Source organism: Oryctolagus cuniculus, chromosome 7 (assembly GCF_964237555.1).
Source record: "Oryctolagus cuniculus chromosome 7, mOryCun1.1, whole genome shotgun sequence".
In the NCBI taxonomy this organism is placed as follows: Eukaryota; Metazoa; Chordata; class Mammalia; order Lagomorpha; family Leporidae; genus Oryctolagus; species Oryctolagus cuniculus.
In genome coordinates, this window is record NC_091438.1 from 109,800,910 (window position 1) to 109,810,320 (window position 9,411).

Genomic DNA, 9,411 nt, shown 5'->3' on the forward strand with positions numbered 1-9,411 from the left:
CTTAGAGCCATCCAGCCTCTTCCCTACGCACCCTTCCTCCAGGACCAGCCTCTGTCCCATGTCCTCAGGGCATGGGGCCTTCCATGCCACTCCTACCACTTGGCCAGCACCAGCCACCAGCATGGCCCTGGCCCCCTAGTCTCACCTTTTACCCTCTCATTTCTATCTCATTTCCTCCCACATTTACCGAATTTTACCACTTTTATAATGCTAGGGAGCACAAAAAGTTCATGGCAAAATCTCCTTATCTTTGTTTTAATAATGTCTCTAGATATGGCCTTTCACTTTCTAATTACTCACAAATGCTCTTCTTTTTTATTTTTTAAAGATGTATGTATTTATTTGAAAGTCAGAGTTACACACAGAGAGAGGAGAGGCAGAGAGAGGTCTTCCATCCACTGGCTCACTCCCCAGTTGGCTACAATTGTCGGAGCTGCACCCATCCGAAGCCAGGAGCCAGGAGCTTCTTCCAGATCTCTCATGCGGGTGCAGGGGCCCAAAGACTTGACCATCTTCTACTGCTTTCCCAGGACATAGCATCGAGTGGGATCAGAAGTGGAGAAGCTGGGACTCAAACCAGCGCCCACATGGGATGCCGGCACTGCAGGCGGTGGCTATGCCTTAGCACTGGCTCCTCCTTATCTTTCAATTCTATTTTAGCATGAACTTTGGAAGGCCCTCGTGTATAGAACAGCTTGTACAGTAATCACGCCTGTCATCTGTAACACTGAGGGACTCTTCCTCATGTGGTGTTGTGTCTACAGTGGAGCAGCTTGAAGACCTTAGTTCCCTCCCTGCATGGGGAGTCACCTCTCCTTGCCCCGGCAGGGAGCCCAGTGTGGAGCTTCCATAAATGAGGTTGATGCGAAGCCCAGCTTCTACCCAGGAAGCCAAATAAAACCCAGCCTGAGTGCTCCCAACTCCCGCTAGGGAGCGGAGTGCCTCATTTCATTCTTTTCTAGCATTTGTTGAGTGTTTTGTTGTTGTTGTTCAAGGAACCACCTGGAACACTGCCCCCCAACACACGCCTTCTGTCCGGCTGCAGACCAGGGCACCCAGCGGGCCAGGACATCCTCAGCTCCAGCCCTGCCCAGCTGGGAACCGGAACTCCTCTTCCCCAGGCTTTTCTCTTACTCCATTTTTTTCCTGCTTGCTGTTGTCTCCCGCCCCTCTCAGTTACACAGGTTCATCCAGCCCTCATTCACTCTGTGAACTGGATGCCATGCCCCTGCTCACACGCTCCAGAAGGGCCCTATGGTTAGGACAGGGATCTGCCTCTTCACGCTGTCCTGGACAGAGCGGCCTTGGAATTTGTGTGGCCTCTTTGTCTTTTCTACCCCTTCCGGGCCCCTCTCTTGCTTCCACTGCTACAGCTGCACCCGTGCTGTTGGAGTCCCTCCAGGAGGCTCAGCGCACAGTCCAGGGCTCAGCTCCCTCTCTCACCTCCTACACCTGTCTCTTCTCATCCTCCAGTGCACTTCCTGAGCTGCCAAATGCTGGCAGGTCCCCCTTTCCTGCCCCTTTTGCCCCTCTCGCCCTCAACTCTGTCTGCCTGCATAGCAGGTGTTTGTTTGTGCTCTGTGCTGCAGGGTTCACAGTAGCAAGGCAATATCTGTTCCCGTCGCCTCTCAATGTGACCCTGCGTGTGGCACAGGCTTCAGGATCCTCAGAGTTTGTGAAATGTTTGTGTCCATCCACCCATCCACCCAACTGTTATCGAGTTCCCACTGTGCCCAGCTCCGTACTAGACAGTGGAAATGCCAAATGATAAGGCGACAAGTTTGGTTAAGTGTGATACACAGATAGAGGCAGACAAGAGTTATATGCAGAGGAGAAGGTGGGGCCCTGGAAGAATCCCAGACTCCAGGACCAGGGAGGAGAGAGGCTGCACCACCTGGAGAGGTCACTCAGAGGCCAGAGGCTGGGAGCTCAGCAGGTGGGTGGAGGACAGAGGCCACAACACCTGAATGCGAAGCACCAAGGCGAGGGAGGTAGGTAGCAGGTGCATGTGCAGGTGGGGGACCTGAGAGGTCGCTGGAGATGTTGATGGGGGCGCTCTTCCGGATAGGGAGCAGGGCAGCAGCTGTCGGCTTCCTGCTGCAGAGGGGACCTGAGCCTGCGTGGGCTGCGGGCCAGGCTCAGCTTCACCTTATGGATTGGGCCCCCCCTTCCTGTCAGGCCCTCTCCGACTCCTTCTGCCAGTCGGAGGTAGCATGGCTGTCGCTCTGCAGCCTGGCAGTGGCCCACTCCCTGAGCACCACCACCTCCTTGCCTTCGTGGGGGTCCGCTGGGCCCCGCTGTGCGTTACCTGCTCCCATGGACAGCTCTCACACTGGCCTGCGTGAGTGGAAGCGAAGCCACAGGCAGCACGGTAGAAGGCAGGGGAACGGGGAAAAGATGCTCCCTTCCAGTCTGTGATTGTGTTTGGGGACTGCTGAGGCCACCTGCTTGGACCAGATTAGGAGACCTATGAAGGCAGCTGGAGCCTAAACCCAGGGACTCTGCCCTGGGCAGAGACCCCCTTCCTGCTCTCTGAGAATCCATATGAAAAGGCACCCGGGACCCAGCTGGCTGGTGCTTGGAGGTGAAAGAGCCATCTACAAAACAAAGCTCTCCCGGGAAGTAGGGCGGAGGCCATGCAGCACGGGAGAGCTAATCCAGCCTCGCTCCTCAGAGCCCGTGCTCTGGACCGGGACCATCCAGCTAGCGGTGGATGGAGGACCCCTGCTGTCCTGGGAAGCCTCCATGCCCATGGGCCTTACTGCTGGGGACAACCCCAACGTCTGTTTACCAGGGATCTGACCCAGAGGCCATTGGCTAATGAGCCGTTCTTTGCAGGAGGCCATTCACTGAGAGTAACAAGGGCTCTGTGTTGCATGCTGCTGGGTCCTTTACATAGATGGCTGTGGCCCCCAAGCCAGGGGTCCACCTTCTGCAGGGTTTCAGTTATCCCCAGTCAACTGCAGTCCGAAAATACTAATGGAAAATTCCAGAAACAATTACTACATCTTTAATAACTTTGATTGCAATTTATTATTACAATTGTTCTATTTTCTTATTGCTGTTCATCTCTCACTGTACCTAGTTTATAAATTACACTTTATCATAGGTATATATGTAATAGGCTAGCACACAGTATGCATGAGGGTACTTCCAAAAGGTCATGGAAAATGGCTAAAAAGACAAGTTCATGTTGGTGCAGAAAGTTCATGAAATCTATGCATACAAGTATAAGGTTCAGTGCTCTGCAGTTTCAGGTGTTCCCTTGGGGGGGATCTTAGAATGACTCCCATTCCCTTGGATAAGGGGAGGAGGGCTGCCTTACAATTGAGTGTCATGGCTGGGAAATAGAAGAGCTAGAATTCAGCTCTAGGTCCACTTGGCTGACACACCTGCTCATTGTGTGACACCTTTCCTCTTCCTTGAGAGGGGCAGGGCAAGGGCTGGAGACCATCTGGGGACCTGCGAGAGGACACTCCCTTTGCTAGAGCTGGAGGTGGCTCCCACGGCCACAGGTTCTCACTCTGACTCTGTGTTCCTGCAGTCTGGAGTGATGGGAACCACGTGGGTGGGTGTCAAGGAACCCAAGGTTTAGCTTCTCCTCCCACCAGTGAGATGTGCAAGCTTGGGTGAGTCTAGTGGCATCTGTAAAATCAGGATAACGCCTACTCAACCTATGCCATGGCCCTAATTTAGAGAGAAGGCATGAACTTGGACACCAGCCTCTGTAGGAGGCCAGGATGGAGCTCCTCAGCTTCAAAGTGCCTAAAAATCACCTTTCAAACAACCAGTCCAGTACAGAAATGGGCAAAGCACCTGAATAGACAGTTCTCAAAAGAAGAAATATAAATAGCCAACAAGTTTACGAAGAAATGCTCAACATCACTAGCCACCAGGCAAATGCAAATCAAAATCACAGAGAGCTATCACCTCACCCCTGTCAGAATGGCTAAAACCCAAAACACAGAGAGTTACAAATGTTGGTGAGGATGTAGGCAAGGTGGAAACCTGTACACTGTTGATGGAAATGTAAATTATTGCAGCCACTGTAGAAAAGTGTGGCGATTTTTTTTCAAGATTTATTTATTTATTTGAAAACAGAGTTACAGAGAAGCAGAGGTAGAGACAGAAAGAGATTTCCATCCGCTGGTTCACTCCCCAAATGGGCACTACAGCTGGAGCTGGGCCAGTCCAAAGCCGAGAACCAGGAGCTTCTTCCAAGTCTCCCACATGGGTGCAGGGGCCCAAGGACTTGTGTCATTTTTCCATTACTTTCCTAGGCACATTAGTAGGGAGCTGGATCAGAAGTGGAGCAGCCGGGTCTCAAACCAGCACCCATATGGGATGCTGGTGCCACAGGCAGCAGCTTAACCCACAAGGCCACAGAGCTGACACCATGAAGATTTCTTGAAAAACTAGAAATAGACTTGCCAAATGATCGAGCAATCTCACTACTTGGTATAAACCCAAAAGATTTAAACATGTTCGATCAAAGAGATACCTGTACCACCATGTTTATAGCAGCAATGTTCACAATTGCCAAAATGTGGAGCCAACTAATGTGTCCATCATCAGATGAATGGGTAAGGAAAATGTGGTATATACATGCACATAAATATACAATAGAATATTATTCAGCTATGAGAAAAGAATGAAATATTACCATTTGCTGCAAAATGGACACAACTGGAGGACAGCAAGTTGAGTGAAATAAGCCGGATCCAGAAAGACAAATATTGCATGTTCTCCCTTATATGTGGGAGATAAAATTTAAAAACAAACAAAAAAGAAAGAGAAGAACAAAGAAAGAAATGTCTGTATATGTCTGTGTGTATCAGCATTGCTTCAAATATAGTTTTGTAAAACTTTGTTTTATAACTTTATCAAACCAATGGTTAAGAATGTTATAGGGGCCGGCGCTGTGGCGCAGTGGGTTAATGCCCTGGCCTGCAGTGCTAGCATCCCATATGGGCGCCGGTTTGAGTCCCAGCTGCTCCTCTTCTGATCCAGCTCAGAAAAGCAGTATGTCCTGGGAAAGCAGTAGAAGATGGCCCAAGTCCTTGGGCCCCTGCACCCACGTGGGAGACCTGGAAGAAGCTCCTGGCTCCTGGCTTTGGATTGGCTCAGCTCCAGCTGTTGTGGCCACCTGGGGAGTGAACCAGTGGATGAAAGACCTCTCTCTCTGTCACTACCTCTCTGTGTAATTCTGTCTTTAAAATAAATAAAATAAATCTTTTTTAAAAATGTTATACTACTATAGTTTTAATGATTTGTGATTGCTTTAAAATTTACTGTATATGAGTGAAATGGTCATTTTTTCCATTCAATTATTGTTTATAGCCATTGTCTATATTCCTACTAATCTAACGTCTTTTTGTTTTTTACTTGTTGAACTTCACATTCTGTGAAGTATTGAGCTTTTTTGCTATAATGTAATTTTAAAATATGTTGTCTCAAAAACTAAAAAAGAGAAAGAAAGGGAGAAGGAGAAAGGGCAGGAGGGAGAGAAGGAGAGAGGGAGAGGAAAGGAGGGAGGGAGGAAGGGAATGCCATTGTGTTAGAGTTTTATCGGGGCCGGTGCTGTGGCGTAGCGGGTAAAGCCGCCGCCTGGCCTGTGGTGCTGGCATCCCATATGGGCACCGGTTCGAGTCCCAGCTGCTCTACTTCTGATCCAGCTCTCTGCTATGGCCTGGGAAAGCAGTAGAAGATGGCCCAAGTCCCTGGGTCCCTGCACCCTTGTGGGAGACCTGGGGTGTAGGAGACCTGGATTGGCCCGGTTCCAGCTGTTGTAGTCATTTCGTGAGTGAAGCAGCGGATGGAAAATCTCTCTCTCTCTCTCTCTCTCTCTCTAACTTTGCCTTTCAAATAAATAAATAAATTTTTAAAAAAGAATTTTATCTACAAATCACATTAAATCTGTTAAAAACTAATCAAAAATTTCAAAATAAATGCCAAACAAATTGACAGGAATTATACATTACTATAGTTTTAATGATTTGGTGATTATATTAAAAGACTGTGGTCTTTTCACTTCTTATTTGTTGAACTCTATTTAGTAGCGTCAGTAAGCCTTTGACTACAATGTAAATTAAAAATATGGTATTTCAAAAAAATAAAATAAGTTGGGGGGGAGGAAAAATCAACTTTTGGTGAGGCTGAAAATGTAGATTTCCAAGTCTTGACTCAGAGGTGTGAGTCCATGGGTGCCTGAGACCAGGGACTCTGCATTTGACCCCTGCATTTGACTGATGAGAGGAATGGCCTTGAGAATCCTTGGTCTGCCCTGGGAATGGTGCAGGGTGGGCGGGTATCAGTGGGCAGGGAAGAAAGGCGACACACTGGGGGGACTAGAGACGCCCCCCCCCAGCCCTCCTTTACTAAGAACTGCTGTTTATCTCTTTTATATGTTGGAATTTCACATAAGGTTTCATTGGAGGAGAATTACATGGTTTAATCACTAAAATAATTTTTCTAAAAATGGCACTGCGCCGCCACAGGTGAAAATGCTCTGGGTGGGTTACAGGTGCTCTCAAGACGCGCGCAATCCTAGTGAAACCTCGGCTGTCTGAAAGCCTCCGGGAAGGAGCCATTCCAGAGAGCCCGATTCCCTCATAGCATTAACACCTTTTATTAAATGTTAATCGCTTTGTGGGGAATATGCTACCTGCTGCCCTGCCTTTTATAAAGAGAATAAAGAATGTAGTGAAAGTGCTGTGTGACAACTCAGAGGTGCCACCTGGACAGCACGTGGCCATGCCCAGGGATGTGAAGCGGCTTCACAGGTCCACGCTGCCCACCTGCCATGGACAGGAGAGCCATGTGAGGCCATTGTCCATCTGCACCACTGAGGCTGAAGTTTATGCCACGCTGCGTGAGAATGGGGGACGCAGAGAGTCAGGGGCTGAGTCCCGGCCGCTACTCTGCTGACCAAGTGCTAGGGAGCCGAGAAGTCCCTTTTCTCAGACCTCACTTTCTTTACCTGTGAGAGGCTAGAGGTGAGCCCCAGCCATCTGCAGGGTAGGGCGTCTTGCCTCCCTGGCGAACTGGCAAAGGCAGTGCCTGTAGGGGCCAGGCAGGTGGGGCTGTGGGAAAGGCAACAAGAGCCTGTCTAGACACACAGCCACTGCGGAGCACCTGCTGACTGGTGGTCAGATCTTCCAAGCCGTCAGAAAAAGCTGAAGGGGCTTGTGCTGTGGCACAGTAGGTTAAGCCTCAGCCTGCAATGCTGAGGGTGTCAATTGGAGCCCTGCTGCTCCACTTCGGATCCAGCTAATGCGCCTGGGTAAGGATGGCCCACATGCTCAGGCTCCTGCACCCATGTGGGAAACCCGCAAGAAGCTCCTGGCTCCTGGCTTCAGCCTGACCTGGCCCTGGCGTTTGCAGCTATTTGGGGAGTGAACCAGTGGATGGAAGACTTCTCTCTATCTCTATTTCTAGCTCTCTCTAACTTTGTCATTCTTTCCCTCCCCCTCCCCTCCCCTCCCCTCCCCTCCCCTCCCCTCCCCCTCCCTCTCTCTCTCTCCTCTCTCTCTCTCTCTCTCTTTCTTTCTTTCTTAGATTTATTTATTTGAAAGGTAGAGGCAGAGAGAGAAAGGTCTTCCATCTGCTGGTTCACTCCCCAGCAACAGCCAAAACTGGGCCAATCCAAAGCCAGGAGCCTGGAACTTTTTCCAGGTCTCCCACTTGAGTGCAGGGGCCCAACGACTTGGGCCATCTTCTACTGCTTTCCCAGGCTATTTAATAGTGGAGAGCTGGATCAGAAGTGGAGCAGCCAAGTCTTGAACCAGTGCCCATATGGGACAACGGCACTGTAGGCAGCCGTATTACCTGCTGTGCCACAGCAACGGCCCCTCTAACTCTTTGAAATAAATAACTGAAATTTTTTAAAGAAAAGCTGGGTGTCCCAGTGAAATCCCTGAATTTCCATAAGGTTGGCACCTGGCGAGGACATGGGGGGCTAGCCCACTGCTTTCTCACCCCACTGTCCTCTGGGACACCTCCTCCTGGTCTTCAGAGACCAAAACATGAGATGCCACATTTCCCACTGCCGCAGAGTAAGCCATAGTTTTGAAAAGCGGAGAGGCAGAAGCTGCCGTGAGTGCCCAGCCAGCGTCATAGCTGCAAGAACCACGGGAAGCAAAATGCCTGTGGGGGCCCTGTTGGGCCCGACACCCCTTCTGGCTCAAACACCGCAAGTCAGGGGAGGAGCAGCTGCCCCACGAGGCAAGGGGCCAAGGGCGACCCACACCCACAGGCTCTCTCTCTCCGCGGTGGCCCCTGCTTCCTTCCACGGCAGCAGTCAGGGGCCCTCACAATCTTGCCCAGACACAAGTCAGCCTTCTTCCAGCAGGACTAAGGACACGCCCTTCTGGTCCCCGAGGAAGGCCGGCTTGCAGTTCATCGCGCGGGGTCCCCCCCCCCATGGCTGGCACACAGGCCCCCTGTGGCTTCCCGCCATCCCTTTCAGCGTGATCCGCAGTCAGCAGCTGGGCACTGCTTCCCAAGGGTTCAAGTTTCCCAGGCTGTCACTGTCGGGCTGGATTGCACTGCCTCAGCGGTATGTGAGTGGGAAGGCGCGGGGACGCTTGAGGGGCGAATGTCACGACCGCCCTTTTTATATAGAAAACGATGGCTGTTATTTACCAAGGACCTACTACGTGCCGGACATCATTTCCAAGCCACACGACAACCTTGAGGGGCAGACACCACTGCCCCCATTATACAGATGGGGTGGCTGAGGCTCACCAAGGCTAGTGACCTCCCCAGGGTCCCACCGATGGCAAAATGACGGTCAGAATCCAAACGCAGCCCCGCCCTTTCGCTGGTCCTGCTGTGGGTGACTGGCTGGGCGGGTCCGCCGGTGGCTTAGATAATGTCATCCTGCCTCCTAGTGGTCAGGCCGTGGGGCGCGGCTCCTCTCACGCCGGGGCCAAGAGGCCTCGCTCCCCGCCCCGCCGCCCTAGGGGCCCTGGCAGCTGATTATTTCAAGAAGTGGGCTTGGCCGCTCGGGGACACTGAGGCCTGGGAACAAGTGGAAGCAGCTGGCTCCCATTCTCAGGCCCTCTCACCTCTCACCCGGGGAGTGGCAGAGACAGCCTGGGGCACTCAGCCCTCATCAGCGCTGGTCGGAGAGGACAGAAGGGCACCTGCTCAGCGTTTGGCATCTGTTGCCCAAGTTCCCACTGCCGCACCTGCTCCCAGGTGCCCATTCGCTGCTGTCCCTTATCATGCAGCCCTCCAGTCAGCCAGGGGAAACTGTTCCAGACTTGGATTTTAGGAGGCGGTGCTGGGGATACCAGAGACATTCTGGTAAGAGCTGAATCCCTTTGAGATTTTCCTTTAATAATTAGAATTCAATTTGGAACTGTATGCCCTTTGATTATATAAACAAGTTCCCTTTAAGCCCAGCAA